Here is a 6,485-nt window from a genome sequence, read left to right on the forward strand (position 1 = left end):
ACACACACACACACACACACACACACACACACACACACACACACACACACACACCAAATACCTTGGCATCTTCCTAACCAGAGATGTGAAAGACCTTTACAATGAAAACTACAAAACACTGCTCAAAGAAATCAAAGATGACACAAACAAATGGAAAAATATTCCATGCTCACGGACTGAAAGAATCAACATTGTTAAGATGTCCATTCTACCCAAGGCAATCTACATATTTAACACAATACTCATTAAATTATCAGCAGCATTCTTCTCAGACCTGGAAATGACAATACAGGAATTCATGTGGAAACTTAAATGACCATGAATCACCAAAGCAATCCTCAGCAAAACAAAACAAAAAAACAAAGCGGGAGGTATCACACTCCTACACTTTAAACTTTATTATAAAGCTATAATAATCAAAACAGCCTCGTATTGGTACAAGAACAGACATACAGACCAATGGAAAAGGATAGAGAGATTCCAGAAGCAAAATCTCAATTTCTCAACCAACTCATCTTTGAAAAAGCCTCCACCATCAACCACTGGAGAGAGGAAAACCTATTCAGTAATGGTGCTGGGAAAACTGGCTGACCACATGCAGAAGATTAAAACAAGACCCCATACCTATCACCATACACAAAAATCAATTCTAAATGGATCAAAGACCTAAATGTAAAACCACGAACCATAAGAACCTTAGAAAATGTAGGAGACACCCTTATGGAAATTGGAACTAGCAACCAATTCCTGATCAATATCCCAAGTGCCCATGCCATAAGAGATAAGATACACAAGTGGGACCTCATCAAACTGACAAGCTTTTGCAAAGTCAAAGAAACCATCAAGAGAACACGGAGATAGCCCACAGACTGGGAAATATATTTGCTAACTGTATGTCTGACAAAGACCTAACATCCAGAATCTACAAGGAACTCAAACGTGATGAAAAGAAAAAAACAAAGCCCATTACAAAGTGGGCAAAAGATATAAATACACATTTCTCAAAAGAAGACATACGGCTGGGCTCGGTGGCTCAGCCTGTAATTCCAGCACTTTGGGAGACCAAGGCAAGTAGATTATCTGAGCCTGGGGTTTCTAGAACAGCCCAAGCACTCGGTGAGACCTCATCCCTACAATAAAACAAAAATTAGCCAGGCGTGGTAGTGCGGGCCTGTAATTCCGGCTACTTGGAAGGCTTAGGTGGAAGGATCACAGAGCCCAGCAAATCAACGCTGGAGTGCTGGTGAGCGTGCCAATGCACTCCAGTCTGGGTGACAGAGTGAGACTCCAATGAAAAAAGAAAAAAGAAAAGAAAGAAGACATACTAGCAGCCAACAGATACAGGAAAAAATGCTCAGCCTCACTAATCATCAAAGAAACGCAAATTAAAATTACACTAAGATATCACCTAACACCAGTCAGGATGGCCATCATAAATAACTCAAAAAACAACAGATGCTGGAGAAGATGTGGCAAAAAGGGAATACTTCTACACTGTTGGTGGCAGTGTAAACTAGTACAACCTCTGTGAAAAACAGTATGGCGATTCCTAAAAGATCTAAAAATTGACCTTCCATATAACTCTGCAATCACCCTAATGGTAATATACCCAGAGGAACTCAAATCACTCTATGAAAAAGATACCTGCACACGTATGTTCACAATAGGGGAAAAATGGAACCAACCATGCTGCCCATCGAAACAGGACTGGATAAAAAAAGTAGTACATATACATGATGAAACATTATGCAGCCATAAAGAAGGACAAAAATCATGAACTTCACAGCAACCTGGATGGACTTAAGAGTCTATAATACTAAACGATCTATCACAGAAACAAAGAACTGAGTATCACATGTTCTCACTCATAAGTGGACCTTGGACAATTATTGTAATACTATAAGAGAAGGATTGGCAGTAGTGGGAAACTGCTGGGGCAGTGGGGTGGGGGAAAGAGGCAGTACTGGCAGTAGTGAGAATCTGCCGGGGGTGGGGCACACCTCATCATTAAGGGTACCTGCATAATGAACATTTGTATACCTAACCCTGAATCATTCTCCACATCTTTAAAACAAAAAAATTGAAAGTTAAAAAAAAAAATAGATCTATGACGTCATTAAAGTCTTGAAGAAGTTAGAAGTGAATATCAAGTTGTTGATTCTTTTGAGGGACACACACGACAGTAATCACTTTGCAGTAGACCACAGTGTCTACAAGCCTTCACTGCAAGTAACAGGGAGCGTCTCCTCCAAGCCCACACCTTCCTCTCACAGGGTAGAAACCAGGAGAAACTGCTGGATCAGAGTCACATTCAGCCTCGTGTTTAGTCAGATGGGAGTATTTCTGGCTCCTCTCCTGCTGTGGTGTCCCCAGGAAACACAATGACTGTCAAGATGTCTCAAAGTAATCCCCATCAAAATTTTAATGTAAATGTTTCTAATACTAAGTGTTAATTTTAGAAATAAGAAATGAAGGCAGATAATTTCTACATGAACTCTCTGAAATGAGAATGACAACACATTTGTCTTCCTCCACAATTATGTTTCCTAAAACTCAGATTCTTCCTGTTCAGCTCAGTGTTATTGAGACTCAGCATCACACAACCCATGAGGTCTGGACTTCTTCACTCTTATCTTAATTCTGATCCCAGCAGGGTGGCACAGTCAAAAGGAACATAGCTGACTCTGCAAGAACAACTGCAGTGGGCTTCTTCACTGAGGGTCCCAAGTCACATCACGCAGCACATGAATCTGTGTTGCTTCTCTGTGCTTACCTGGCTCCCTAAAGTCCCAAACCAAGTCAGCTGCCCACCAGCTTCAGGGCACTCCTTGGACCCCTGCCCCCTCTGTCCCCTTTTCCTCTGCCATCCTAGTCTTTTCTCTTCTTCATCCATAGCTCCACTCCTTTCTAACATAAATTATTTGTGTCTCTTGTTTTCTCCCACCCCTCGGATCTACTCCTCCAGCACCCTGACCAGCACAACTGGCCCAGGACAGAGCAGCACAGGAGGGTAGCTGAGGAAAGTGGATGGGGAGGGGACAGAAAGTGCTGATCATTATTATCCTCACCCCCACAATTCTCTCAGCAACAAGAGGCCAGAGGTCCCACTCCTGAAGAAGCAGAGGTAGAACTATAAAAAGCCAGTGCTATATTTTAGCCACCGACCTGGCTCTACCTACACGCCTCCTTCCCTATCACATCATACAATTAGAGCTGCAGGTGACAGAGATGAGACACACTGACCTGTGCTCAGCAAAGCTCAGACTTCTCAGTAGCTGGGAGTAACATTGAGGTTACAATTCAAACTCTACAAGGCTAGGTCTGTCTTCAGATTCAGAGACTCTACCCTATAAGGTCACCATTGATGGGAATACATCATACTTCCCAGTGTGTCAGGAACAATGACAACCAGAGACCTTTGATAGCATGGTTCCCACATGGTGGTGGGTATCAGGATCCCTTGGAACCTATGAAAATCAAGTGACTGGCCCTAGCCCCACTGATCTGATTCAGTGGGGGCTGAGTAAGCCCCAACAATGTATAGTTCTAACAGGTTCCCAGGTGATGCTAGTGCTGCAGGTCCAGGGACCACACTTTGAGGGCTTCTGTCAAGGCTAAGTCCCTCTTTCTGAGTAAGGAGGGGGATGTCTCCCAAAGTCTTCATTTGACGGAAACACAAGATGAGAACATGGATGCCATCAAAGGAGAGGCCACAACTGGAACTCAGATTTCTTGACTCAAAAAGTAGAATTCCTCTGCAAAGAGTGAGAGGTTAAGGAGAAAAAGGAAGAGAGAGAGAGAGAGAGAGAGAAGTAGATAAACTTAATAAAGGAGAGGAAGCAGTAAACAGCTCCTAGAAGTCTGAGAGTGTGTGGGGGAGGACACAAAGGCAACCCAGGACGGGAAGTTCCTGGACTTGAAACTGACCTGTGCCCTAAGTTCTAGCACTCTCTAGTAGGCTGCCCTCTAGCTAATATCATCTTAAGGGAGATAGTCTCTTGGCCCCTGGGAATTGTGTTGTTAAATGGCTTGAAGAGTTGGTGCATGCTAAGAAGGGATAAGGGACTCATTCAGGACACTGGGGGGTAGGAAGTCAGATGATCTCTCTGAGATTTTTCAAATGCTCTATTCCATCATCCTACCTTCTTTTTTGGTTTTCTTGCTATGGTGCCTCTTTCTGAGTAAGGAAGGTTATGAAATGACCACACCTCTGCTTCTACTTGTAGAATAGGAAAAGCTTAACTAAGAAGATACTTGTGACATAGTTACATAATGAATGAGTAAGGTACAAAATGTCCCAGACCCACCCCAGCACCTGTAAGTCTTTCTAGTCAGCTTTGTGTTGACGAGTCTGTCATGGGTTTCTACAATCAGCCATGAACTATAGTTTATATTATTTAGCCTTCAAGAGAATTCCATCCAGCTCACTCCTTCTGAAACACAGCCTTCCCTTGGCTGTCCTGACACCCCACCCTCTCCTGGTCCTCCTCCTTGCTCCTCACCCCTGAAGACAAATGTCATAGGATGCAGTGTCCAGCCTGTCTTCTCATCTCCTTTTATACTCTCCTGCAATGCCCTCTTCTGTCAAGGCTCTAAGCAACATCTGGATGATGCTGAGAAGGCCCATTCCACCTCCAGTGTCGACATCTCATGGGAGCTCTGGGTTTCCATATCCAACTCCTTACTCGGTATTCCTACTTGCCTCAAAACCAAATATTGCCCAACCAGAACTCTGATTTCCTATCCCCCAGTGTCCTGAATGAGTCCCTTATCCCTTCTTAGCATACACCAGCTTTTCAAGCCAAAAATCTAAGTCTTCCTTTTTCTTCTCTTTTCCTTGGCCCCTATGTGCAATCAACTGGCAAATCCAGAAGATGTCTCAAATCTCTCACCTCTTGTCATCTCCCCACTGCCACCTTATCCATTTCAAATCATCTCATACCTAGTTGACTGAAAGTGTGTCCTAACTGATATCCTGTGTCCACTTTGACTGACTACACTCTGTTCCACACAGCAGGTGGGGAGAATGGGGGGGGGTGGTTCCAAATGCAGAAACCAGACTCCATCTAAAACTTTCCAATGACTTACTTCCCTTTACACTTGGGCCAAATCCCCAACTCCATGGCTAAGCTGGCACGATCTCTGGTCCTGCCTCCCCTTCATGGCATCTCATGCCCTCTACTCCCCAAAACCTGTCGCAGGCCCTTGTTAGTCCTAGACCAAGTCACACTCAGTCCTAACCTGGAGCTCTTCTCTGGCTCCCCACCCTCATTCAGATCTCACCTTGACATCTTCTCTGAGACCATCTGAGGATTCCTCAGACTGAGGCAGCCCTCAGTTTCCATCATACCAGCCTGCTTTAGTTCCCTGCAAAGCAGCTCTCATTACCAGGTAACGTTCCTCTATACATATATGTGTATTCATATATGAGGGCTTCTGAGCACAGCCCTCCCTTGGTCTGCTTGTTCACCTCTGTGGCCTGCAGAGGCACTGGGTAAACACTCAGTGGGACCCCAGTGATGCGGCTGACCAGGTTATCTGGGAGATCTTACATGCAGCCCCCAGGCAAGCTAAGAGAAGACAGGGGCATGAGCCAGTGGCAGACTGTCCCCCTGCCCAGCACACCTGGGGACTCTAAGTTGTCCTGACACATAGTCAGCAGAATGGCCAGCATCCTTACCACCATCCCCAGTAAACACTGCATGTCTCACACCAAATACCAAGAGGCAGATGGCACGTGGACACTGAAAATGACCCTAACGCTGACTCCCCTCACTCCACCACTGACCACAGAGCACTCAGGAGCTTCCGAGCCCACTTGAACTTCCCCAGGAAGTAACAAGAAGGCCCTTCCTGGTGACAGGGGCAGAACTCGTCTTTCGTGCATCTGCCTCAGGTGTCTTTGGCCTTTTCAGTTCCCCACCATCTGAGCTGACTCTGGTAACCATTACCACCCTGGATTACCAAACACCAGGTGAAGGAGCACCCTGAACTGTGACCAGGGGCATCTCCTATCCCTTCAGCCTCCATGACTTCCCACTGGGACAGTGGGCACTTCCTGCCCAGCCGGGTCTCCTGGAGGTCTCTCTACTCAAAGTACTCCATCTCCCTTCTATGATGCAGTGCTGCTGTCTTCCTAGAAAGCATCCCTTCTATTCATCTGATATGTCTCTTTTTACAAATTGCACGCGTACGTGTGTGTGTGTGTGTGTGTGCGTCCTTCTCATTCTTTGTCATTGTTAAAGGACAGTTCTGGAAGTGGGGAAGGCGAGGTGCCATTTTCTTACGTTTTCCTGGGTCTATGGCTAAAGCTACCTGGGTCTGTGGCTTAGTGGAAGGAAAAGTCCCGTTGTCGCTGCCATTTGATTGCTTTCCAGAGCATACTTCTCTGACTTCAAGTGACTTGGAGCAGCTTATCTTTTTCTTTTTAGCCTAGTGATTTTCCTGTTTTGTAAAATGCCTGCTCTTCTACTTTGGCCATTTTT

Source organism: Carlito syrichta, unplaced genomic scaffold (assembly GCF_000164805.1).
Source record: "Carlito syrichta isolate Samal-C Ts95f unplaced genomic scaffold, Tarsius_syrichta-2.0.1 Scaffold303363, whole genome shotgun sequence".
NCBI classification, from domain to species: domain Eukaryota; kingdom Metazoa; phylum Chordata; class Mammalia; order Primates; family Tarsiidae; genus Carlito; species Carlito syrichta.